Source organism: Tachyglossus aculeatus, chromosome 5, assembly GCF_015852505.1.
Source record: "Tachyglossus aculeatus isolate mTacAcu1 chromosome 5, mTacAcu1.pri, whole genome shotgun sequence".
Lineage (NCBI taxonomy): Eukaryota > Metazoa > Chordata > Mammalia > Monotremata > Tachyglossidae > Tachyglossus > Tachyglossus aculeatus.
This window is the reverse complement of record NC_052070.1, coordinates 57,757,734-57,784,929: the sequence shown is the minus strand read 5'-3', so window position 1 is coordinate 57,784,929 and position 27,196 is coordinate 57,757,734.

Below are 27,196 nucleotides of genomic sequence, written 5' to 3'. Positions count from 1 at the left end.
CACTGTTGGGTAGGGACTGTCTCTATACGTTGCCAACTTGTACTTCCCAAGCGCTTAGTACAGAGCTCTGCACACAGTAAGCGCTCAATAAATACGATTGATGATGATGATGATGATGATGATCATCATCATCATCATGGCTTGGCTGGATTGGATTTCTCACTGCTTTTCTCCATGTGAGCTGTCAGGGTTCGCTACTAGTCTTCAAACTGAGGCTCTCCCTCAGTCCCAGAGAGAGAACGCCTGGTACTAACCACTTATCTATACTAGCAGCACTTTCCCAGCAGGTTGAGGACTTCCTTCATTCAATTGTATTTATTGAGCACCTACTGTGGGCAGAGCATTGTACCAAGCACTAACTCCCAGTCCCGTGTTCTTTTTATCATCATCATCATCAATCGTATTTATTGAGCGCTTACTATGTGCAGAGCACTGTACTAAGTGCTTGGGAAGTACAAATTGGCAACATATAGAGACAGTCCCTACCCAACAGTGGGCTCACAGTCTATCAAACCACATTGCTTCTCGTGGCAAGATAGATTCGTCAGGTTCGATCCTCTGGGGAACCAGATTCGAGTTTGATGTGGTAGGAATTGTTTAGGGGACGTTTTTTAACCACACCCCATTAGTGGTGGAAGGGACCCCCTTTTCCAGCTAGAGAGTATCGTCACTGAGCGGCTTGCAGAGGAACACAAACCTCGTCCTTAGTCCCTCACAGCATTAGAAGCAGAGTGGCTTAGTGGTTAGAGCATGGGCCCGGGTGGAAGAAGGGTTCTAGTCCCAGATCTGCCATTTGTTAGCAAGTCACTTCGCTTCACTTCTCTGGGCCTCATCTGTAAAAAATGGGGATTAAGACCGTGAGCCCCATGTGGGACATGGATGGTGTCCAACCGGATTACCTTGTGTAATAATAATAATAATGATATTTGTTAAGTGCTTTACTATGTATGAAGCACTGTTCTAAGCTCTGGGGGAGATACATATTTATTTTATTTATTTTATTTGGTTTATATGTTTTGTTTTGTTCTCTGTCTCCCCCTTCTAGACTGTGAGCCCACTGTTGGGTAGGGATCGTCTCTAGATGTTACCAACTTGTACTTCCCAAGCACGTAGTACTGTGCTCTGCACACAGTAAGAGCTCAATAAATATGACTGACTGAATGAATGAATGAATACAAAGTGATCAGGTTGTCCCATGCGGGACTCACAGTCTTATACCCCATTTTACAGATGAGGGAACTGGGGCACAGAGAAGTTAAGTGACTTGCCCAAGGTCACACAGCCGACAAGTGGCTGATCCGGAATTCGAACCCATGACCTTTGATTCCCAAGCCCGCACTCTTTCCACTAAGCCATGCTGCTGACAGCGTGCTCGCAGCCACGCTGTGTCTACTCCAGTACTTAGCACAGTGCCTGGAACTTAGTAAGCACTTAACGAATACCATTTTAAAAAAGGAATCAGAGGGTAGGATGGACCCTGGAGAGATTATCTGGTCCATCTCCCTGCCCCCGGACCGGATTATGCTTAAAACATTCCTGATGGATTATTTCCCATTTTCAAAGATCTCCCAGGGGATTCCCCACAGCCTCTAATGGTCATCCACTCTTAAGCTTAACAGCCCTGATGATCAGGTAATTCTGCTTCATACTAACCTAAATCCCTCATGCTGCACCTTGAAATGTATTCCCTCCTGCTTTGACCTTGGACAGATCCTTGCCGACGTCCCATAGTTCATTCATTCACTCAATCGTATTTATTGAGCGCTTTCTGTGTGCAGAGCATTGTACTAAGCACTTGGGAAGTACAAGTTGGCAACATATAGAGACGGTCCCTACCCAACAGTGGGCTAGTTCCAAACTTTGGTCAACTGGTCGGGCCTGGGGACTCTGGGAAACTCTTTAATGGATGCCAACTGGGCTCTCTCGGAGGGAGGAACAGGCACCTCTATCACTGCCCCATAAGAGTTCTCGAAGGGGTAATGATACTTTATACTGATGTGATATGAATCCTTGTTTTCTTCTGGGTTCCTACCAGCAAGATACCAAGAAGCGCTCAATAAATACTATTGATTGATTGATTGATTGATAGTTGAAATAGTGTGGCAGCATGGCCTAGCGGATAAAGCACAGGCCTTGGAGTCAGAAGGACCCGGGTTCTAATCCTGGCTCTGCTACTTGTCTGCTCTGTGACCTGGGCAAGTTATTTCACTTCCTCTTTGCCTCAGTTACTTAATCTCTAAAATGGGGATTAAGATTGTGAGCCCTCTGTGGAACCGGGACTGTGTCCAACCTGATTGTCTTTTATTTACCTCAGCTCTTAGTACAGTGCGTGGCACATAGTAAACACATAACAAATACCAAAAAAAAAAGGTTCCTTATCGCCGATCTGTGGCCTGTGGCCCACCCAGTGGGCCTGGGAGACAGGGAGGAGGCTGAGCTCTTTCTTTCCACCTGACAGGGAGAAAACTGAGGTAAGTGAGGGGGAAGTTACAGGCTCAAGGCCATACAGGGGTGAGCCAATGGAGAAGCCATGACAGGAGCCAAGTTCCCGGTCTCCCAGCCAGTGTTCACTCAGTGAGGCTGGCAGGCTTCCCTCGTATCCGAGGAAGAGCGACGTCTGACGTCTTGATTTTCTTTTCAAGACAGAGCCGGGGCGTTTCAAGAAACGGGGGTGGGATTATGGACCTGACCATAAAGGAGCGTGTGGAGCTCTGCTCCATTAGCACCAGGAATTTTCTGGCAAATTTACTGTTACGGATAGATAAACCACCCAACGCGGTAGGACGCTGCTGGGTTATCCTGGCCCAGGACCACCACTGGCTGCTGTCACTTTGACTATAAACAGGAATCTGAATGGAAAAGCCTTCCGGGCGTGCTCTGCACTGTGAGACACCCCTACCTGCCTACTCGCTGTTTATACCCCGGCCCAGCGGGAACACAACCGGGGGAAATGAGAGCCTGTGGGTAGCTCCGCGAAACCATCGGAATGGTCATCCATTTCAGCACGCACGTTCTCGGTCTTGAGGGATTGAGGATCGACCGATAGGAGACGACATCGTGAATAAATATTTTCTCCAAAATTTAATTGCTGTAAGATTTGCCCTTGTATTTCCTAAATGGAATCTAGAGGTTTTTCCTGATTCTGGAACTCAGGTTCCACACAACGATAGGTTTATGTCAAAGGTAGCTTGGAGATGTAGTTTAGTGGTCTGTGATTTTTTTTTAAGGGGGTGTTTGTTAATTGCTTATTGTGCAGCAAGAATCATCAATCAATCGTTAATGGTACTTATTAATGGTACTTATTAATCATTAATGGTACTTATTGAGTGCTTACTCTGTGTGGAGCACTGTACTAAGCACTTGAGAGAGTACAATAGAACACAGTTGGTAGACACATTCCCTGCCCATATCAAGCTTACAGTCTAGAGGCACTGTGCTATATGCTTCATTCATTCATTCAATCGTATTTATTGAGCGCTTACTGTGTGCAGAGCACTGTACTAAGCGCTTGGGAAGTACAAGTTGGCAACATATACTGATACAATCCAGTTGCGTCCGATTTAGACACCTTTCTACATGTTTTGTTTTGTAGTCTGTCTCCCCCTTCTAGACTGTGAGCCCATTGTTGGGTAGGGACCGTCTCTATATGTTGCCGACTTGTACTTCCCAAGCGCTTAGTGCAGTGTTCTGCACACAGTAAGCACTCAATAAATACGATTGAATGAATGAATGAATATAGTCTCTGTCCCGTGTGAACTGCACAGTTTACAGGGGAGAGAGAGCAGGTATTGAATCTCCATTTTACAGATGAGGAAACAGAGAAGTTAAGTGACTTTCCCAAGGGCATCCAGCAGGCAAGTGATGGAGCCGGGATTAGAACCCAAGTCCCCTGACTTTTTCCTGCTCTTTTTACCCTGCTTCCGTACTCAAATGTAACTACTTCTGGGTAACTCAGAAAATGTTCTAGGTGCTGGGTTGGAGAGGCCTAGAGGGAAGCGTTCTTCCTGGATGAGTGATACAGAAACTGAGTCTGGGGCTGGACCAGAGAAAGGCTCAATTGGCAGGCAGGTGAAACATCAGCTGGTTCTTGGGACCAACTTGTCTTGTTGAAGAATCAAGGCGAGAATATGTCAGGCACTGTACTAAGCGTCCGACGCAGGTAGAAACAAACTAATCAGGTTGGACACAGTCCATGTCCCACATGGGACCCCTAGTCTTTATTCCTATTACACAGATGTTGTAATCAAGGCACGTAGAAGCGAAGTGACATGGCCAAGGTCACACATCAGACAGGTGGCGGAGCCGGAATTAGAACCTAGGTCCTTCTGACTCTCAGGCCCAGGCTGTATAATAATAATAATAACAATGATGGCATTTATTAAGCGCTTACTATGTGCAAAGCACTGTTCTAAGCTCTGGGGAGGTTACAAGGTGATCAGGTTGTCCCACGGGGGGCTCACAGTCTTCATCCCCATTATACAGATGAGGGAACTGAGGCACAGAGAAGTTAAGTAACATGCCCAAAGTCACACAGCTGACAAGTGGCAGAGCTGGGATTTGAACCCATGACTTCTGACTCCAAAGCCCGGGCTCTTTCCACTGAGCCACGCTGCTTCTCTCCTTGCTGCTTTTCTGCTCCTTGCAGGCAGAGAAGATCCATCTTGATTCTGTTGTACAGTATTCTCCCCAGCACTTAGTACTCTGCTTCATGCTCAAGAAGTACTTAATAAATGTCACTCATTGGCTAAGGGGAAGGAAAAAAATGGAGTTCTTGAGCAAGACTAAAAAATGTTAGGACTCCCTAGGTTCCTAGGCCATGAAAAGCAGTGTGCCCTAGTCAAAATTGCACAGGCATGGGAGTCAGGACATCCAGATTCTAATCCTGCCTCTGCCACTCAATAATAATAAAATAATAATAATGATGACATTTGTTATGTGCTTACTCTGTACTAGGCACTGTACTAAGCTCTGGGGTGGATACAAGCTAATCAGGTTGGACACAATCCCTGCTCCACATTGGGCTCACAGTCCCATTTTTCAGACGAGGTAACTGAGGCACAGAGAAGTTAAGTGACTTGCCCAAGGTCACACAGTAGACAAGAGGCAGAGTCGGGATTAGAACCCAGCTCCTTTTGATTACCAGGCTCATGCTCTATGCATCGGGCCACACTGCTTTCCTGAAATGTGACCTTGGATGAGTAACTTGACTCGTGAGCCTCATGTGGGACAGGACACATCTGGCTTGAATATCTGTATATCCCCTAGCACCTAGCACAATGCTTGACTCATAGTAAGTGCTTAACAATTATCCGCAAAGTCTAAAAAAGAGGGATAATTTCCTTATATCTCCAATAATCACTCTTTGCCAGGGTCTCCCCTTCAAATCCATCAAATTCAAACTGCTTTCATCCCAAGCACCCTAAAAGGGAAACAGGTAGCTGTAAGAAGAGATCTATTTATCATCATCAATCGTATTTATTGAGCGCTTACTATGTGCAGAGCACTGTACTAAGCGCTTAGCACTGTACTATTTATATTTTTACAGTGTTTGTTCATTTATACGTAAGGTGTTGGCTGGGATGTGTGTGCCGTGATGCATATCAGGAAGAAGTCTTAGAGGGAAGGGGTGGAATTGGGGGTTAGGGCAGGGTGTTCTGTGCAGAGTCTAGGGCCAACGAGGGTCCTCAGAAACTACGAGAGGGTCTCCGGTTTGTGTTTCCACGGTCGTGAGACCTGGAGAAACTGAGACTCCAAGAGATGACCCAAGGGGGAAGGATTCCAAAGCCCCCGGGTGACCTCTGCCACATCTCACCATCTCTCAGAAGGCTTACCACAGCATGGCCTAATGGATGGAGCACAGGCTTGGGAGTCAGAAGGTCATGGGTTCTAATCCTGGCCCTGCCGTGTGACCTTGAGCAAGTCACTTCGCTTCTCTGGGCCTCAGTTACCTCATCTGTAAAATGGAGATTAAGACTGTGAGCCCCATGTGGAACAGGGACTGGGTCCGACTTGACTTGCTTTTATTCCTCCCGCCCACCCAGCGCTTAGAACAGTGTTGCAGTGTTTAGAACAGTGCTTGACATATAGCAAGCGCTGAACAAATACCATTGTTATTATTAACACATACCGCAGTTATTATTATTATTATTATTATCTTTCATGGAAAAGGAGGATTCACCCCAGGCTTTTCTGTTCCTAGTCCTCTCGGGCTTGTTGGGACACCTCAGAGCACCGAGACTGGGGTCATCTCATCATGCCTTGCCCCAGAGGTGAGAGTAACCTTGACCACATTTAGCTTTGCCCCAAAAGTAGTCGCTTCCCGAGAGCATCTCCCTCAGTGAGAGGAGCACGGATGACCACCTCAGCCGCTTCCAGAAACCGTGACTCTCTGGGGAAGTCTGGCCCCAAGAACCCATGTCTGTTTTCTTTTTCTTTCTCCTTTTCTAATTTTTTAGCAGCCACCTCGATCCACTGTTGAGTGATGGAGCCGGGGGGCGAAATACCAGGGTTCTGAGTCAGTGTTCCTCATGCAAACGAGGAGGAAATGAGTCTCTGCCTCCTGAAAGGAGGAGGAAGCAGGGTGTGACGGAGGAGCAGAAGCCAATGACACAGTAGTCGAGCTTGGATGCTCTGACTCTCCCCCACAATTCCAGTCAGGGATGGTCTTCCTCCCTCTACTCATCCCTCCTGAATGCAAAACTCTTCCCTTGAGATCCTATGGGAGAGGGACCCTTCCTCTCCAGAACCGGTTTGAGATGGTCGACGATTGTCGGGCCCATTTTTTCCCGTAGACCTCTCTGAGGCAGCTGTCAATCAATCAATCAATCAGTAGCCTTTATTGAGTGCTTACTATGTGGAAAGCACTGTACTAAGCACTTGGGAGAGTACGATACAACAGAATTAGCAGACATGTTCCCTACCCATAATGAGTTTGCAGCCATTCATTCATTCAATTCATTCATTCATATTTATTGAGCGCATACTGTGGGCAAAGCACTGTACTAAGCGTTTACAGTCCTCATAATAATAATAATGTTGGTATTTTTTTAAGCATTTACTATGTGCCGAGCACTGTTCTAAGCGCTGGGGTAGATACAAGGTTATTAGGTTGTCCCACTTGGGGCTCATAATCTTGATGCCCATTTTACAGATGAGGTAGCTGAGACCCAGAGAAGTTAAGTGATGTTCCCAAAGTCACACAGCAGACAAATGGCGGAGCCTGGATTAGAACCCATGGCCTCTGACTCTCAAGCCCAGGCTCTTGCCACTAAGCCACACTGCTTCCCATCCACCCATCGGTCATCAGTACTTACCGAGCCCCTGCTTCTGGCCAAGGGCCATGCTAGGCAGTGCAGCCGACGGGGCGGAGAATGGGACCGGACCTCAGGGGAATGGGCTTCTGATCCCATTTCTGCCACGGGCCTGCTGTGAGACTCTGGACAAGTCACTTAACCCCTGGTATTTATTGAGAACTCACTGTGTGCAGAGCACTGGACTAAGCATTTGGGAGAGTCCACTATAACAAAGTTGGTAAACACGTTCTCTGCCCACAGGCAGTTTACAGCCTTGAGGGGGATGCTTATAGTCCTGTAAAATGAAGATAAAATGCCTGCTTTCCCCTCCTCTTTGATGGGGGACCAAGAACTGCATCTGTTTGAATCATCTTGTGTCTGCCCCAGGGCTTAACGTAGGGCTTGGCACCTAGTGAGTGCTAAATAAATTAATGATAATGGTGAGGATTACACAGTATGGGGGTTACAAAGAATAGGACAAGATAAGTACCTGGTTTTGAGGAGCTTCTAGTATATGTATATATGTTTGTACATATTTATTACTCTATTTATTTATTTTACTTGTACATATCTATTCTATTTATTTTATTTTGTTAGTATGTTTGGTTTTGTTCTCTGTCTCCCCCTTTTAGACTGTGAGCCCACTGTTGGGTAGGGACTGTCTCGATATGTTGCCAACTTGTACTTCCCAAGCGCTTAGTACAGTGCTCTGCACACAGTAAGCGCTCAATAAATACGATTGATTGATTGATTGATTAATGGGAGCTAGACTGTGAGCCCACTGTTGGGTAGGGACCGTCTCTATATGTTGCCAACTTGTACTTCCCAAGCACTTAGTACAGTGCTCTGCACACAGTAAGCGCTCAATAAATAAGACTGAATGAAAGGAGACCGATTTCAGTCAGTCAGTCAGTCAGTGGTACTTACTGCGTGCAGAGCACTGTACTAAGCACTTGGAAAGTTCAACTCGGCAACAGCTAGAGACAATCCCTACCCAACAACAGGCTCACAGTCTAGAAGGGGGAGACAGACAACAAAACAAAACAAGCAGATTAAAATAGCATCAAAATAGATAAACGGAATTATAGATATATACACATCATTAATAAAATAAATAGAATAATAAATATGTACAAATATACACAAGTGCTGTGGGGCGGGGAAGGGGGTAGAGCAGAAGGAGGGAGTGGGGCGATGGGGCTCTGTACTAAGCGCTTGATTCAAGGTAACAATATAACAGACTTATTCTCTGCCCGCAATGAGGCTTCCCCCGTGACTGAGGTCACGGCACCGAACCTCCCCATCTCGGGAGGTGCCAGCCCAGGACCACCACCCGCTTGCCCAGGCCAACTAGTCTGGCTCAGGTGGAGCTCCCACCAAGGGGCAAGGCTGGCCCACGACACGGGAAGCAGTTTGAGGGGTGACGGGATTCCCCCCAAGCCCAGGGTAGCATTACTTCCCGAAAGGACCACCCGGCTAAAACCATCTTTAAGGGTGGCAGCCACCGGGAGCTGAGGACGAGCTTTATTCCATTCCGAATGAGTGATGCCATAATTCCAAGAGGTCATGCCGAGTTCCAGCCAGCTTTGAAGTGGGGAAAGCCCTCGGAATGGGTAAAAATATAATAATTACGGTATTTGTTAAGCACTACAATATACCAAGCACTGTTCTAAGTGCTGGGGTATATCCAAGGTAATTAGGTTGGACACAGTCCCTGTCCCGCGTAATAATAATGATAATTATAGCACTTCTTAAGAGCTTACTATGCGCTAAGCACTGTTCTAGGAACTGGAGCAGATACACGTCAGTCAGGTTGGACACAATCCCGATCCCAAATGGGGCTCAAAGTCTTCATCCCCATTTTCCAGTTCTAAGTGCTGGGGTATATACAAGGTAATTAGGTTGGACACAGTCCCTGTCCCACGTAATAATAATGATAATTATGGCACTTCTTAAGAGCTTACTATGCGCTAAGCACTGTTCTAGGAACTGGAGCAGATACACGTCAGTCAGGTTGGACACAGTCCCTATCCCAATTGGGCTCAAAGTCTTCATCCCCATTTTCCAGATGAGGTGACAGTTACAGAGAAGTAAAGTCACTTGTCCAAGGTCACACAGCAGACAAATGGCGGAGCCAGGGTTAGATCCTCCTCCTCTGATTCCCAAGCCTGTGCTGTTGCTACTAGGCCAAATCACATCCGTATCAGGTAAGACGGGTATGGCACAGGTGAGAGAAACACTTAGACCCATCTGAGTGAACAGTAGAAAGGCAGAAATATGCAAATATTTTAAAAGGCGCTAGATCTAAGTGGGGAGGATTACTCAAGAGTGGCTTATCTGGAGGGCGGAGGATTATCGTCACCCCTAAAAGAATCCAGGGAGGATCCAGAGAAACCATGGGGCCTCATGGAAAGAGCACAGGTCTTCTGGTCAGAGGACTTGGGTTCTAATCCCAGTTTCACTATTTGCCTGCTGTGTAACAGGGCAAAGTCACTTAAATTTTCCTCAGCTGGAAAATGGAGATTCAATGCCTTTCCCTCCACCCCCCACCTTAGACTCTGCCCCGTGTGGGACAGGGACTGTGATTATTTTGTATCTACCCCAGTGCTTAGTACAACGCTTGGCACAGAGTAAGCGCTTAACAAATGCCACAATCATTACTATTATTATGATCCTGCTCATGCTCTGCAGGTTCAAGCTGTTCTGTCAACATTGTAAAAATGTACCAGATACCAGCCCGATTGCAGCATCGCACACACGTGAAATGGTAGGGAGACCGCCCGGGGGCTGGGAGCCTCCGTGGAAGGCCGGGTTGCTGAGATCGGCAGGAAAATCTGGGGAGGACGTGGCAGGAGCCAGCCTCCGCTGCCAGGCCCTGAGGAACTGATCGATCTTGATGGGCCGTGCCGAATCCTTGGATCTCACAAGACCTGAACTACTGTGCAAACAAAAGTCAGCTTGTGACCGTCTGCCCAAGGATAACCTTAATACCATTCTCAATTTGTGCTCTAATAATATTAATGGGAATTTGGGTTTATATGCAGTAGTTTGTTTCTCTCCCAGTGCTTTCTTGCCTCATCATCTCACTCATTCACTCAGTGTCCCTAGAGGTAGAAGAGGCAGGGGAAGCTCGGGGAATAGCCACCTGGTTTTACAGGGATGGAAACTGAGGTACGATTCTGGCCAATGCAGGAAATGCGGCTAACACTTCAAGGGCTACTTGTCCAGTTAGTGGATCATCTGGGCTCCCTGCATCTCCCATCTTCTGCCTCCTGCTGCTTTTCAGCACCTGTGCTATACCGGGAATGTGAGGAGTTGGGGAGTTAAGGAGGGAGAAGGAAAGAGGAGAATGAAATCGAGATGAGGCAGTCCATTATGCTACTTGGGAGAAGCTGTGGGCCAGGTTTGGTGGAGAGAAGTAATTGGCTGGATTATCTATGGATTTTAATAATCCATGCTACCCTGTCCACCACTTTCAGTCATTCATTCATTCAATCGTATTTATTGAGTGCTTAATGTGTGCAGAGCACTGTACTAAGTGCTTGGGAAGTCCAAGTTGGCAACATCTAGAGACGGTCCCTGTGAGTGGGCTCACAGTCTAGAAGGGGGAGACAGACAACAAAACAAAACATATTAACAAAATAAAATAAAGAGAATAAATATGTACAATTAAAATAAATAGAGTAATAAATACGTAAAAACATATATACAGGTGCTGTGGGGAGGGGAAGGAGGTAAGGCGGGGAGATGGGGAGAGGGAGGAAGGGGAGAGGAAGGAGGGGGCTCAGTCTGGGGCTCACCACTGCGTATAATAATAGTAATAATAATGGTGGTATTAGTTAAACGCTTACTATGTGTCAAGCACTGTTCCAAGTGCTGAGTATTCAGAGTTGACAATATAATCCAGGCATTCTGACTTCTGTCTAGGGCCTTAATCTCTCTGTCTCTTGGCTCATTTCTCCTGAGCAAGGGGATGGTCTCTAGAGAGGAAATGCAGTCCCTCTATCTCAACTCTCCCACCCTCTGGGAGAGAAAAAAGTGGAGAAGCAGCCTGGCCTAGTGGATAGAGCATGATCCTGCGAGTCAGGAGGACCTGGGTTCTAATTCTGGCTCTGCCACTTGTCTGCTGTATGACCTTGGGCAACTCATTTCCCTTCTCTGGGTCTCAGGTACTTCATCTGTAAAATGGGGATTCAGACTATGAACTCCATATCGGATCCGGACTGTTGTCCAACCTAATTACTTTTTATACAATAATAGTAATTATTGTGGTTCTTGTTAAGCGCTTACTATGTGCCAAGCACTGTATTTACCCCTCTAGACTGTACACTCATTGTGGGCAACGAATGTGTATGTTTATTGATATATTGTACTCGCCCAAGGACTTGATACAGTGCTCTGCATGCAGCAAGCGCTCAATAAATACGACTGACTGACTGATGCTTAGAACAGTGCTTGGCACATAGTAAGGTGCTTAAGCAATACCATTTAAAAACCCAAAAAAACTCAATTCACGATGGAACGGGTTGTGGGGCCAAGTCAGTTTGAAAAATCCCCGGCTGTTTCAACAGGACTGGGCACTGGGCAGCGTGGAGGGGGGCAGGAAGGGGTGAAGAGAGGCATTTCAACCGGCAGCGGTGCAGTGGCGGTGAGATTCTGGCTCAGCTTGTAGCCCCTGAAGGAGGAATGGAGGCCCCCAGGCCTCTGGGTTGAGGCTGCGGCAGGGAAGGTTTCCCTTCCTTTAGTCCAGAGACGAGGAACAGCAAGAGTGTGGGCCGAGGGCCTCCTTGCTCCACCCCCAAGGGCCACCCCGGGGCCTGCAGGGAGCCATGCTGGGCTGCCCTTGGCCCATGGCCAAGTTTACTCCTCTGTACAAGTCAGTCAATCGTATTTATCGAGCACTAACAGTGTGCAGAGCACTGTAATAATAACAATAATAATAATGATGGTATTTGTTAAGCACTTACTATGCGCCAAGCACTGTTCTAGGCTCGGGGGTAGATACAAGGTCATCAGGTTGACCCATGTGGGTCTCACAGTCTTCATCCCCATTTTCCAGATGAGGCACAGAGAAGTAAAGTGGATTGCCCAAGGTCACACAGCAGGCGAGTGGCAGAGCCAGGATTAGAACCCACGTTCCCTGATTCCCAAGAACGTGCTCTTTCCACTTAAGCCAAGCTGCTTCTCTAGTGCTGTTCTAAACGCTTGGGAGAGTACAGTGTAACAATATAACGGACACATTCCCTTCCCACAATGAGCTTACTGACTAGAAGGGGAGACAGACATTAATATAAATAAATAAAATGACAGATATGTACATAAGTACTGTGGGGCTGGAAGAGGGGATGAATAAAGGGAGCAAGTCAAGATCAGGGCAGAAGGGAATGGGAAGAGAGGAGAGGAGGTGTGAATGAGGGGTAGCCCACTCCCTGCACCACTATGGGGTCTCTGGTCCAGGAGGTTTGGTTCTGAAAAACAGTTCCAATGAGAATGAAATATCATTATTATTATTATTATTATCAACCAGTGGTATTTATTGAGTACTTATTATGTACAGAGTACTGTACTAAGTACTTGGGAGAGTACAATACGGTAGAATTAGGAGGCATCTTCCCTGCCCATAATGAGCTTACAGTCTAGAGATTATTAATCACTATTTTTAATGGATAATAATAATAATAATGATGGCATTTATTAAGTGCTTACTATGTGCAAAGCACTGTTCTAAGCACCGGGGAGGTTACAAGGTGATCAGGTCATCCCACGGAGGGCTCACAGTCTTAATCTCCATTTTACAGATGGGGTAACTGAGGCACAGAGAAGTGAAGGGACTTGCCCAAAGTCACACAGCTGACAATTGGTAGAGTCGGGATATGAAGCCATGACCTCTGACTCCAAAGCCAGTGCTCTTTCCACTGAGCCACACTGCTTGTCATAATCCAGCACTTGCCATTTTACCAGCTGTTCTGTTCCTGACATTTCCTCCTTCCTTCCTTCCACCCCTGCCCACCACTGTCCTACTGGGAAAGGCATTCTGCTCAGCCAATGGACTCTCTCTCCTCCTTCAAAGTCCTCCTAAAGAGTTCCCCCTTCCAGGAATTCACCTCTGTTCAATGCCACACCTCAGCACACGCATTTAATTTTTTGTTATTGATTTATTCTCTCGTGTTAATCATTCATATCTGCTCCCTCACTCCAGCTATAGTATATCGGTCATTTGAGATTGCCACCTCCCCAGTGAGATCAAATGCTCCTTGAGGGCAGGGATCAGCACACCGATTTAATTATTCATTATTGATTTATTCTCTTGTTTTTGTCATTCATATCATTTCCCTCACTCTGTAGTATATTGGTCAGTTTGTGGTTACTGCCTCTCTGTGAGATTGAATGTTCCTTGAAAGCAGGGATAGCAGTGTGGCTCAGTGGAAAGAGCACGGGCTTTGGAGTCAGAGGTCATGGGTTCAAATCCCAGCTCTGCCAATTGTCAGCAGTGTGACTTTGGGCAAATCACTTAACTTCTCTGTACCTCAGTTACCTCATCTGTAAAATGGGGATTAAGTCTGTGAGCCCCCCTGTGAGACAACCTGATCACCTTGTAACCTCCCCAGCACTTAGAACATTGCTTTGCATATAGTAAGTGCTTAATAAAAGCCATCATCATCATCATTATTATTACTTCATATCTAAGTGCCCCAAATATGGTGCATCACTCCCAGCAGGTGCTCAATAAATGTTCTTGATCTTGAAGGGCAGTTCAAGGGTACAGTAAAGACCTGGACCTTACACCTGTAGTATAGAGTGACCCCAAATCAGGAGCTTGATAGCAGGTCCCTGTGCAGTCAACAAGTGGACTCGGTTGGTGTCGAAAGCAATGACATCCCCGTTTCCACAGAGATTCCTCTGGATCTGTGTGAAGAATGGATCAGGCTGTGGTATCCAAACCATCCCGCTGGTCCACCCTGAAGCCTAGTCTCAGGAATCAGAGAAGTTGGGGGGAGAAGCTCTGTTCCCCAAGTGCCCCAAATATGATGAATCATCCCAGCAAGCGCTCAATAAGTTCTCTTGATCTTTAAGAGCAGCTCGGGGGAACAGTGAAGGCCTGGATCTTATAGTTCTGGGATAGAGAGAGACCCCCAAATCATGAGCTCGATGGCAAGTCCCTGTGCAAAGAGTGGATACAGTTGGTGTTGAAAGCAATGACATCCCTGTTTCCACAGAGATCCCCCTGGACCTGCGGGAGGAATGGATCAGGCTGTGGTGTCCAAACCATCCTGCTGGTCCACCTTGAGGCCTAGACTCAGGAAGCAGAGGAGTGGGGGAAGACGCTACTTTGGCTGAGCCCCGTCCAGCTCCACGGACCCACGAGGTGGTGGCTCAGTGATGATTTTTTCATATCTCCCTCAGCCTTGAAGGAGACGCATTTCTCGGGACAGAATCGACTGCAGCGGAACGTGTTTGGGGGTAGTGTGTTATGGGTGTGTTTGTGTTGGTGAGATCGGGGGGGTGATAGTGAGCGGGAAGGCGGAGAGGTGGCAGAGGGTGGGATCATCAACGCGGGAAAAACAATCCTTTTAGGAAGAAAGGACTCTGTTCTCTCCACCCTGGACACACCTGGGGCTGCTGTTCCTTGGCTCACATTGCTGGAACACCAGAAGTGTGCTGTCATTTGTTCTTTCTAAATTATCAGCAATAATTACCTCAGTAAAAGTGCCAACTGTGGGCTTTTGGCCTGTGGTTTTTTTTTTTTTAACTGGGTGATGGGATCGGCAGGGGACTGTGGAAAAAGCGAAGCTATTCCCCTTTTAAGGGAAAGGCGTCTCCCTGCCACTGACTCACCCGCCTCCCTTTCTCGCCCGCAGCACGCACCTTGCCTAGTAAGGTGGCTCGTAAAGAAGTAAGAGCCACCTCTCTCTGGGAGGAGTCTCCCCCACCACCCCAGCTTCATCCCCCCCAACACACACCTTCCCACCCCGCCTCTGCTCAGCTCCACCCTTCGTGTTTGGGAGGCTGAATCAGGGATGAGCTCACCCCCTGGCTCTGTTCTCAGACATGCACGTTCTTGCCCGGATTACCACGTTCCCACTGGTTCCCCGGCTCCTCCTCAAGTGCCTTCAGCCTGGGCCGGGCTCCGGGCCCTGAGTCCTAGGAAACTGTGTCCCACTTGGAATCCCTTGGCCAGGTGCTCTCTCGGCTGGAGCGGTAGGACCTAGGTTCAAAGAGGGAAACAAGTTGGGTTAGGGGAACCAGCACCATGTTCTAAATAATGCCCTGGGCTAAGTCGCAGTATAGCTTACTGAGCCAGGAACCATTTTCCAGAGTTGCGGCCCTCCAGAGGTTCATTCATTCATTCATTCAATCGCATTTATTGAGGGCTTACTGTGTGCAGAGTGCTTGGGAAGTCCAAGTTGGCAACATATAGAGATGGTCCCTAGCCAACAGTGGGCTCACAGTCTAGAAGGGGGAGACAGAGAACAAAACAAAACATGTTAGTGGCCGGTCTGTTACCCAATCAATCGACCATATTGTACATTGTACATATTTGTACATTTGTACATTTGTACATTGTACATATTTATTACTCTATTTATTTATTTATTTTACTTGTACCTACCTATTCTATTTTATTTTGTTAGTCTGTTTGCTTTTGTTCTCTGTCTCCCCCTTCTAGACTGTGAGCCCACTGTTGGGTAGGGACTGTCTCTATATGTTGCCAGCTTGTACTTCCCGAGCACTTAGTACAGTGCTCTGCACACAGTAAGCGCTCAGTGAATACCAGTGGTCAATCAATCAATCAATCGTACTGTGTGCAGAGCACTGTACTAAACGCTTAAGAGTGCACCCTGCAGTAGAGTTGGTGGAGATGATTCCTGCCCTCAAGGTACTTACAGTCTAGTAGGGGACCACCTTGAACCCCTCATCACACCTGGCTCCCCCTTCCCTCCCTCCTCCCAGCCCCCCTACTACACACACTCACACACACGCAGACACACACACAAAACAAACACACACAATCCTCCAGGTCACCTTACTGGTGAGCCCAGAAGGGGCCTGGTCGAGGGTGAGGGCCAGAATTCCAGGATCCCCCTCGGGCCTGGCTGGCTCCTGACATGGTCTTCCCAGCCTGCCTGATTCAGCAACCTGGTACTCCATGAAGGCTCCCAACTTCCCGGGCAGGCTACCTCCAGACCAGGGGTAGTGAGTTCCAGTGGGCATGGTGGTTAGTGTCATGTCCTTGCAGCACACAGGGAAAAATCACCCACATGTGCCACCCCAGGTGGGCATGGCCTATTCATTCATTCAATCGTATTTATTGAGCACTTACCATGTGCAGAGCACTGAACTAAGCGCTTGGGAAGTACAAGTTGGCAACACATAGAGACGGTCCCTACCCAACAGTGACCTAATAGAGAACACTCTGGATTCTAATCCCAGCTCTGCCACTTGTATGCTGTGTGGCCTTGGGCAAGTCACTTCATTTCTCTAAGCCTCAGTTTCCTCATCTGTAAAATGGGGATTAAGACTGTAAGGCCCTATGTGAGTGTGTGTGTGTGCCTTGTAAGCCTGTGCGTGTGTGGGTGCCTTAGAGAAGCAGCATGGCTCAGGGGAAAGAGCACAGGCTTTGGAGTCAGAGGTCATGGGTTCGAATCTCAGCTTCACCACATGTCTGCTGTGTGACCTTGGACAAGTCACTTAACTTCTCTGAGCCTCAGTTACCTTATCTGTAAAATGGGGATTTAGACTGTGAGCCCCACATGGGACAACCTGATCACCTTGTATCCCTCCAGCGCTTAAAACAGTGCTTTGCACATTGTAAGTAAGCGCTTAACAAATGCCATCATTATTATGTGGGGTAGGGACTGTGCCCAAACCTTGTATCTACGCCCGTGCTTAGAACTTGGTGCGTAGTACGCACTTCACAAATACCACAGTTATAATTATTGCTGTAAAGCAAGTCTGGTCATTGGAGCTGGACAGTGGGTCTGCTCTTCTGAGGTTCTCTTTCTGCTGAACTGGAACCAGGCCTGGCTAGGGATTTTGGTCTCTTTGTGGGTAGCACCATCATCAAACAGTTTCTTGGAGTCATCCTCTCAGCTGGCCATCAGTTCTTAAAGTTTATGAAGTAGAGGTGGGGGTGGAGGCAGAGTGAGGGTGCCTTGGTAGTGGAGGAGACCGATTCACCCTAATACTGTAGCTGTTCCTTTGAGATCCGCAATTGGATTCTCCACAACCTTTCCTCAGCCCGTGTGAGAGGCTATGGAATTGACAGATTGAGTCATTCAGCATTTATTAAGCTCCTTCTGTATAGGCGGCATTGCACAGTAGGTCCAGCGTGATCTAGTGGTTAGCGGACCGGACGGGGAATCAGAAGGACCCGGGTGCCAGTCCAACTCCGCCACTTGTCTGATATGTGACTTTGGCCAAGTAACAACTCCTCTGTGCCTCAGTTACCTCATCTGTGGGGATTAACACGGTGAGCCCCGTGTGGGTCAGAGGGACTCTGTCCAACCTGATTAGCTTGTATCTACCCCAGAGCTGAGTACAGCGTCTGGTGCATACTAAGCACTCAACAAATACAATAAAAACAATGGAATAGTATGAAAAAGACCCAGCCTCTGTCCTCAGTGAACTTATACACTAAAGGCACCGTGGCTAATATCTCATTAGTCCTCAGAAACAGCACTCTGAAAAGTGGGATTTCTCCTTTGTCATTTTTTATGGCATTTATTAAGCGCTTACTATTTGCAAAGCACTGTTCTAAGCGCTGGGGAGGTTACAAGGTGATCAGGTTGTCCCACGGGGGCTCACAGTCTTAATCCTTATTTTACAGATGAGGTAATAATAATAACAATTTTGGTATTCGTTATGCACTTACTATGTGCAGAGAACTGTTCTAAGTGCTGGGAATTGAGGCACATAGAAGTTAAGTGACTTGCCCAAAGTCACACAGCTGACAATTGGCGGAGCCGGATTTGAACCCATGACCTCTGACTCCAAAGCGTGTGCTCTTTCCACTGAGCCACGCTGCATGTCCCACTGCTGACTGACCGCATTTTCCCCTGAGCGAACAACTTGAAAGGATAAAAGGATCATTCACGACGGTTATCACGGGCACCGTCCATTTCCTCCAGGTAGCAGAGTTCCTAGAATGGGCCCTGCGAGGAGTGTGAGCTATCACATGGGGACCGACTAGTTTTTCTCCTCCACTTTGACAAATATCAGCACTGGGATTGGAGAAACAGCCATAAAACGGTGGCTATGGGTGTGGGAGGGAAAGAGGGACACCCCCTTCCTCCTGATTAGTCAGTTGGATCTAATTTTCAGTACGATTTTTCAAGCATTATTCATACCCAATACAGGTGTGTGACAGTTTGGCGCCTTGCAACAGAGTGACTCCCTTGAAAAAGAAAGGCTTTCGGTATTTCCGAGAAAGTCGGCTCAACTCCTGCTTCTTCAAATACCACCCTTCTTAATAGGCAGTTGAGGAAACTGACGTAAGTGCAATCAAAGGAATTTATTGAGTGCTTTCTGGGTGCAGAGCATTCTGCTAAGCAGTTGGGAGAATATAATAATGATGGCATTTGTTAAGCGCTTCTATGTGCAAAGCACTGTTCCAAGCGTTGTGGGGGATACAAGGTGATCAGGTTGTCCCACGTGGGGCTCACAGTCTTAATCCTCATTTTACAGATGGGGTAACTGAGGCCCAGAGAAGTTAAGTGACAAGGCCAAAGTCACACAGCTGACAAGTGGCGGAGCCGGGATTAGAACCCATGACCTCTGGCTCTTTCCACTGAGCCATGCCGATAGCGTAGCTAGACAGAATCCCTGCCCTGAAGGATCTTACAATCTAGCAGAGAGGCTTACAGTCTAGTAGAAGAAAAGTAAAAAGCTGCATCTGGCAAACTAGTGGTCAGCCCAACAATCACCCTTAATCCTTGTGTTTTTCACTCCTTACCTTAAAACTCCAGGAGTTTTCGATCTAAAGGAGGGGACAGGCGCAAATGACTTACAGAGAGTGCAAGGAGGAGGAAGAACAAGAACAAAGATAGAAGTAGTGCAAATTTATCTGGAAACCCAATGCTAAACAAATAATGGGCTAAACAAATATGTTGCCAACCTGTACTTCCCAAGCGCTTAGTACAGTGCTCTGCACACAGTAAGCGCTCAATAAATTCATTCATTCATTCAATTGTATTTATTGAGCGCTTACTGTGTGCAGAGCACTGTACTAAGCGCTTGGGAAGTACAAGTTGACAACATCTAGAGAAAGTCCCTACCCAACAGTGGGCTCACAGTCTAGAAGGGGGAGACAGAGAACAAAACAAAACATATTAACAAAATAAAATAAATGGAATAGATATGTACAAGTAAAATAAATAAAAAAATAGAGTAATAAATACGTACAAACATATATACATATATACAGGTGCTGTGGGGAAGGGAAGGAGGTAAGGCAGGGGGGATACAGAGGGAGAGGAGGGGGAGAGGAAGGAGGGTCGAATGAATGAATGAAAACTCGTGTGTTTATGTGTGTATGTATACACGCACACATAATATTGTGTATAGTTGTATATTGTATATTGTGTACATACGTACTCTATATATAATAGTTATCTAGCCCTCTCAGGGTCGCACCTGGAGAGTTTCCAGTACCCTACTAGTCTTGACTACAGGAGGGAGAGTCAAGCAGAGGCCTACCAATTCCTAGCTTGGGCAGCGGCTAGCAAGTGGAAGGCAATCTGCTACAAGTCAAAACTTATCTACGTTGGGCAGCAGTGGCACGGGAGAGAATCGAGGGCGGAGACTTATTTACTGTGTGGAAGGAGGCAATCGTAAACCAATTCTGGATTTTTACCAGGAGAACTCTATGGATACACTGCCAGAATGATTGCTGATGGAAAAGGGATGTTCTGGGAGAGATGTGTCCATGGCGTCTCTATGGGTTGGACCCGACTCTGGAGCATAAGACAACAACGACAACAACAATATTTATCTGTACAGCACATTATTTGTTTAGCATTGGGTTTCCAGATAAATTTGCACTACTTCCATCTTTGTTCTTGTTCTTCCTCCTCCTTGCACTCTCTGTAAGTCATTTGCTCCTGTCCCCTCCTTTGGATCGAAAACTCCTTGAGAGCAAGGGCTGTGTGTCTTACGACTGTTGTACACTTGTAAGAGTCTATTACAGTGTCTAGAACTCGAGAGGGACTCAATCAATATGAATGATTGATTGATTGATTGCCCTCTTCCTTGTCTCTGAGAGGTAGAGAGAGAGCAGGTGACAAAAAAAGAAAGAAAGAAAGATGATGACAAAAAGTAGCCCACAGGAGACACTGTGGAATTTAGATCATAAAGTACCTATCCTCAAGAGGCAGACAAACTAGTGTGGAAACAAGATGGAGAAACACCAAAATATTTACAACAGATAGCTTAGGTTGCCTAGGGTTATAGAGAATCAGGGTTTGTTTTTTTTTTTCTGAAGGAAAACATAGGACCAGCCGTCTATTTAAGAGGGTTTTTTTATGGTATTTGTTAAGTGCTTACTAGGTGCCAGGGACCATACTAAACACTAGGTAGATTAAAGCTAGTTAGTTTGGACTCCGTCCCTGTTCTACATAGAGCTCACAGTCTTAATCCTCATTTTACGGATGAAGGAACTGAGGCACAGAGAAATTACGAGACTTGCCCAAGGTCACACAACAGACAAGTAGCAGAAATTGAATTAGAACCTAGGTCCTCTGACTCCTGGGCTGTACTCTTTCCAATAGCACATGGTGATTCTCAAGATGGTTGGTAAAGGACACTCCGAAGTCAAGGACAAAAGGAAGAGTGCAGGAGAGCAGATACCCTGTCAATCCATCAGTTATTTACTGTGTGCTGAGCACAGTACAACAGAGTTGGTAGATATGTTCCCTGCCCACAAGGAGCTCACAGTCTTGAAGGGGAGAAAGACGGTAAAATAAATTACAGCTATATACATAAGTGCCGTGGGGCGGAGGGTGGGGTGAATAAAGGGTATAAATCCAAAGGCAAGAATAACACAGAAAGGGAGAGGGAGTAGGGAAAATGGGGGCTTAGTCAGGGAAGGCTTCTTGGAGATATGATTTTAATATGGTTTTGAAGGTGGGGAGAGTAGAGGTCTGTCATATATGAAAGGTGGGGGGGGTATTCCAGGCTAGAGGGAAGATGCGGGAATAGGACGTTAGTTTTTTTTCCCAGATTAGGAAAAGATAAAATAGGTTTTTTGTTTTTTTTTTTTAAATAGCCTCACCACCAAACAGCCATTCGGAGGACCCTCCGTTCCCATCTCTGTGTCCAACATCACTGGGGTCTTTCTCCAGTTCCCAACCTGACTTGGACTTAGACGTTGACGGCTCTCTATGCCTAGTTTTTAAACAGGAAGGGCATAACAGATTTTGCTTCGCCACCTGTTTTCATTTCACGAGCTGGCTATGGCACAGTGGAAAAATTAAAGAGCATTCTTCCCACAGCATGAACAGTGCAATCCACAAATTGGCACAGGTCGAATTGGTATAGGAAGAAGCGGTGGTATACCTGTGGGTGGGGTGAGTCCAGGTGTGATGCTGCTACCCTTCCCAATCAATTCCATTTTTTGAATGCTTACTGTGTGCAGGGCACTGTACTAAGGGTTTGGGACAGTACAACACAAAAATACGAGTCACATTCCCTGCCCACAAAGAGTTTACAGTCTAATGGCAGCTTGCAGTCTTTATGCTCTCTTCCCCAGCCTCATTTGACCTCATTTGGCCTCACCAAGAAACAGCCTGGCCTAGTGGAAAGAGCCTGAGGTTGGGAGTCAGAAGACCCAGATTCTAATTCTGGCTCCGCCACTTGTCTGCTGTGTGACCTTGGACAAGTCACTTAACTTTTCAGTGCCTCAGTGTCCTCTTCTATAAAATGGAGACTAAGACTGAGAGCCCTATGTGGGACGTGGACTGTGTCCAGCCTGATCATCTTGTATCCAGCCCAGTGCTTGACATATAGTAAAAGCTGTACAAATTCCATTTAAAAAAATTACAGATGGGGGAACTGAGACCCAGAGAGGTCAAGCGCCTTGTCCATTCTCACTTCCGGCCAGCAGTTAAGGCAAGATTAGACCCTCTAGTCTTCTGATTACCAATTCAGGGTGCTACTCACTTGACCACCTTTTAACTCTGTTATATTGTACTCTCCCAAGAGCTTAGTACAACGCTCTGCCCTCAGTCAACACTCGAGAAATACAATTGAATGATTGATTCCCTGAGTTCTGAATTTAATGTAGCCACTTTCAGGTGCCTGTTTTGCCTCCTCTTTGAAATAAGTGGGAGTTTAGAGGAAAAATAAATACCCTTGTCAATTCTAGGCACCAACAGGGAATGATCCCTGAGGAACTCAAGCAGGTTCTGCTTGTTTCCGACTGCTCTACTGCTTCTTCCCAGCCAAGCCGGACGGATTGGGGACCATGGGGCTCCATTCAGATCTGAGTTCACCACAGGCTCCTGACCACAGCGGGCACATTTCTGGGAGGGGCCAGGTCAGGACACAGGAAGCTTCAGAGGAAAGTTACCGCAAGACTGTTCGTGTACCAGCCGATGACTTCACTCTGGGAGCAGTGAAAGGCTCCGCAAAAGAAGAAAGAAGAAAACACACCCTGGATGAAAGAGTCGGAGCATGAGCCTGCCTGACGCACGGAGGTTTTTTCTCTTTATAAGGACATCGCCAGGTCCTTCCAGGACTTGTTCCTTTCCTAAGGATTCATGTCCAATTCCTCCAAGCTTGTCATTTTGCTCCTGGTTGCTGAAAAACAGTCTTAACCACTCATCTTTGTTTTTATTAGTGGCTTTTGTTAAGTGCTTTCTATGTGCCAAGCGCTGGAGTAGATACTAAGCTCACCATCACCATGCCCTCTCTTACCTCACCTGCCTTCTCTCCTTCTACAGCCCAGCCCGCACATTCTGCTCCTCTGCCGCTAACCTCCTCAATGGGCCTGGTTCTCACCGGTCTCGCTGTCCGTCCATGGCCCACGTCCTACCTCTGTCCTGGAATGCCCTCCCTCCCCAAATCTGCCAAACTAGTTCTCTTCCCCCCTTCAAAGCCCTACTGAAAGCTCACCTCCTCCAGGAGGCCTTGGCAGACTGAGCCCCCCTCTTCCTCTGCTCCTCCCCTCCCCATCACCCCCTCCCTCTGTTCTACCCCCCTCCCCTCCCCACAACACTTGTGTATATATGTACGCATTTATTATTCTATTTATTTTATTAATGATGTGTCTATATCTATAATTCTATTTATTTATATTGATGTTATTGATACCCATCTACTTATTTTGTTCTGTTGTCTGTTTCCCCCTTCTAGACTGGGAGCCCGTTGTTGGGTGGGGATTATCTCTATTTGTTGCCAATTGTATTTTGCAGGCGCTTAGTACAGTGCTCTGCCACCCAGTAAGCGCTCAACAAATACAATTGAATGAAATACGAGTGAATGAATGAATACAAGAAAATCAGGTTGGACACTGTCTCTGTCCCACATGGGGCTCACAGTCTTAATCCCCATTTTACAGATCAGGTAACTGAGACAGAGAAAAGTTAAGTGACTTGCCCAAGGTCACGCAGCAGACAAGTGGCGGACTTGGGATTAGAACCCAGGTCCTCTGAGTCCAAGGTCTGTACTCTTTCCTCCAGGCCACTCTGCTCCAAATCCCTGACATGCTGCGTAACCCCAGGCAGGTCCCTTGATGCTGATGGTGTTTGTTAGAGTTGTACTGTGTGCTAAGCATCATGCTGAGAACCGGGGTAGATACCATATAATGAGGGCAGACACAGCTCATGCCCCACAAGGAACTCCTAGTTTCCTCTCTCTGTGCCTCAGTTTCTCCACCCTGAACTGAGAATGACCCTGTTTCTGCCTGGGCTGCTGCAAAGAGAAATGAAGAATGTGTCTAAGGTCGTTGGCATTCCTTAGAAGAAAGGGCTTTATAAATGCAAAGTGCTAAAGATCTCGAACAATCTTTAATTAATTAATTAATTCAATCGTATTTGTTGAGTGCTTACTGTGTGCAGAGCACTGTACTAAGCGCTTGGAAAGTACAAAAGTTGGCAACATATAGAGACGGTCCCTACCCAACAACAGGCTCGCAGTCTAGAATAATTGATTATTCATTTATATTTTTCAACTATTGATCAAATAAAATGAAAAAGTAGAAACTAGACCTGCCAGGCAGCCAGGAGAGTCTAGAGGCCTGAGTAGTTAACAAGATCTGTAATCTTGGTTAATAGACAACTCTTTGTAATAAAAAAAAAAAGAAGAAAAACAAGCAGGCACTGTCTTTTCCACACTTGCAGAGGAGGCAAGTCAAGTTCTAACTTCTTAAGCAATTTGCCATCCAACTCTGATGTAACTCCCAAGAAGTCACCTGTCTGTTCCTCTATTATCTATCTTAAGTGTTTTGATGATGATTATTAGAGAACACTTCCCCCTCTCAGAGTCACACCTGGAGAGCTTCCAGTACTCTACCGGTCTTGGCAATGGGAGGGAGAGTCAAGCAGAGGCCTACCCACTCCATTCCATGCTTGGGCAGTGGCTAGCGAGTGGAAGGCGATCGGCTACAAGTCAAAACTCACCTGTGCTGGGCAGCAGCGGCCTGGGAGAGAGTTGAGGGCGGAGACTTAAGTTTACTACGCTTAAGGAGGCGATGATAAACCATATTTTCCATATTTTTACCAAAAAACTCTATGGACACACTCCCAGGATGATTGCGGTTGGAAAGCAGGACATTCTGGGAGAGAGTCGAGGGCGGAGAACTAAAGTTTACTGTGCCTAAGGAGGCGATGATAAACCGCTTCCATATTTTTACCAAAAAACTCTATGGATACACTCCCAGCATGATTGCAGTTGGAGAGTGGGACATTCTTGGGGAGATGTGTCAGTGGTGTAGCTATGGATCGGAATCCAGGGCATAAGATAAGAGAACACTTCCCAAGATAACAGTGTTATCAGTCTCTTTTGCTCTTTTGATGATGGCAGTTTAGTGACCTTTTCCCCTCCTTCTCCAAACACCTGGGTGAAGTAAGTCTCACATCACCATGTTACAGTTGGGAAATCTGAGGCATATATATATATTTATGTATGTATGTATGTACACATAAATATACAGTTACCTATATATCCACACACTCACGTATACATGCATGTATTTAATGATAGCATTTAGTGCTTAGAACAGTGCTTTGCACATAATAAGCACTTAATAAATGCCATCATTATTACTATTATTATTTCTTAAGCGCTTACTACATGCAAAGCACTGTTCTAAGCGCTGGGGAGGTTACAAGGTCATCAGGTTGTCCCACGGGTGGCTCACAGTCTTTATCCCCATTTTACAGATGAGGTAACTGAGGCACAGAGAAGTTAAGTGACTTGCCCGAAGTCACACAGCTGACAATTGGCGGGGCTGGGATTTGAACCCTTGGCCTCTGACTCCAAAGCCCGTGCTCTTTCCACTGAGTCACACTGCTCCTCTATATATGTGTACATATATGCATATACATACATGCATATTTATTATTCATACATAAATATCTATTATTCTATTTATTTTATTAATGATGTATACATATCTATAATTCCATTTATTTATATTGGTGCTATTGATGCCTATCTACTTGTTTTGTTTTGTTGTCTGTCTCCCCCTTTCTAGACTGTGAGCCCATTGTTGGGTAGGGATTGTCTCTGTTGCTGAATTGTACTTTCCAAGTACTTAGTACAGTGCTCTGCACACAGTAAGCACTTAATAAATACAATTGAATGAATGAATATATTCCTATTTGTATGTTTGTATGTACATATATTTTTTATATTTTAGGGAGTCACCTAAGGGCCCACATTGTGATTAGGGGACCAGCTCCCAGAGGAGAATTCAGAAGTCCTGCCTAGTGACCTGCAGGGTTAGCTTTAAAAGGGAAGCAAAATTAGCCATGGCCTCCGGCCTCTACACAAGATCTGCCACCTGGAACCTCGGGGCTCTGGGAGTCAGAGGACCTCGGACAAGTCACTTCACATTTCTGTGCCTCAGTTTCCTTTATCTGTAAAATGGGGATTCAGTACCTTTCCTCCCTTCCAATCAGACTGTAAGCACTTAACAAATGGCAAAGTTATTATTACAGGGGCCGCCCAGCCCTTCTCAAACATAGCAGCCATGTGGCTTGGCTCAAAGATGACCACCACTGCACTCTCAGTGCAGCTCCTCTCCAAGTTGGGTGCACTGGTGTCCTTCTCCAAGATGGTGATGGGATGGATAATAATAATAATAATAATAATAATAATAATAATAATGGCATTTGTTAAGTGCTTACTATGTGCAAAGCACTGTTCTAAGTGCTGGATGGATGCGATCGGTCAGCAGAATGAATGGCTATCGGGTCTTGGAGCCAAGTGCCCGGGGCTTGTGGTCGAGTGGTGTCCCTGGGGGAAGTGAGGGTGACTCGGTGACAGGGGAGAAATGCTCTTCCATAAAATGAGGTGTATGATGTCATAATCAGTGTGGCCTAGCAGATAGAGGACAGGGCTGGGAGTCATGAGGTCAGGAACCCTAAAGAGCACAGCCTCATCTGTAAAATGGGGATTAAGACAGTGAGCCCCAAGTGGGACATGGCCTGTGTCCAACCTGATTAGCGTGCATCTTCCCCAGTGCCTAGTACAGTGCCTGGCACTTATAAAACGCTTAGCAAATACTTAAAAAAAAATAGCCTGAGCCCGGTGACTGACTCTGTGGCATTGGCTTCCTCCATCCGCAATTACACAATGGAATAAAGCTTTCTCTTCCTGGGCAAAGAACCCCGAACTCGTTCCTAATGAATTGTTCTCAGATCATTAATTCTGAGTGATTCACTTACAAGCACTGAAGAGAAACA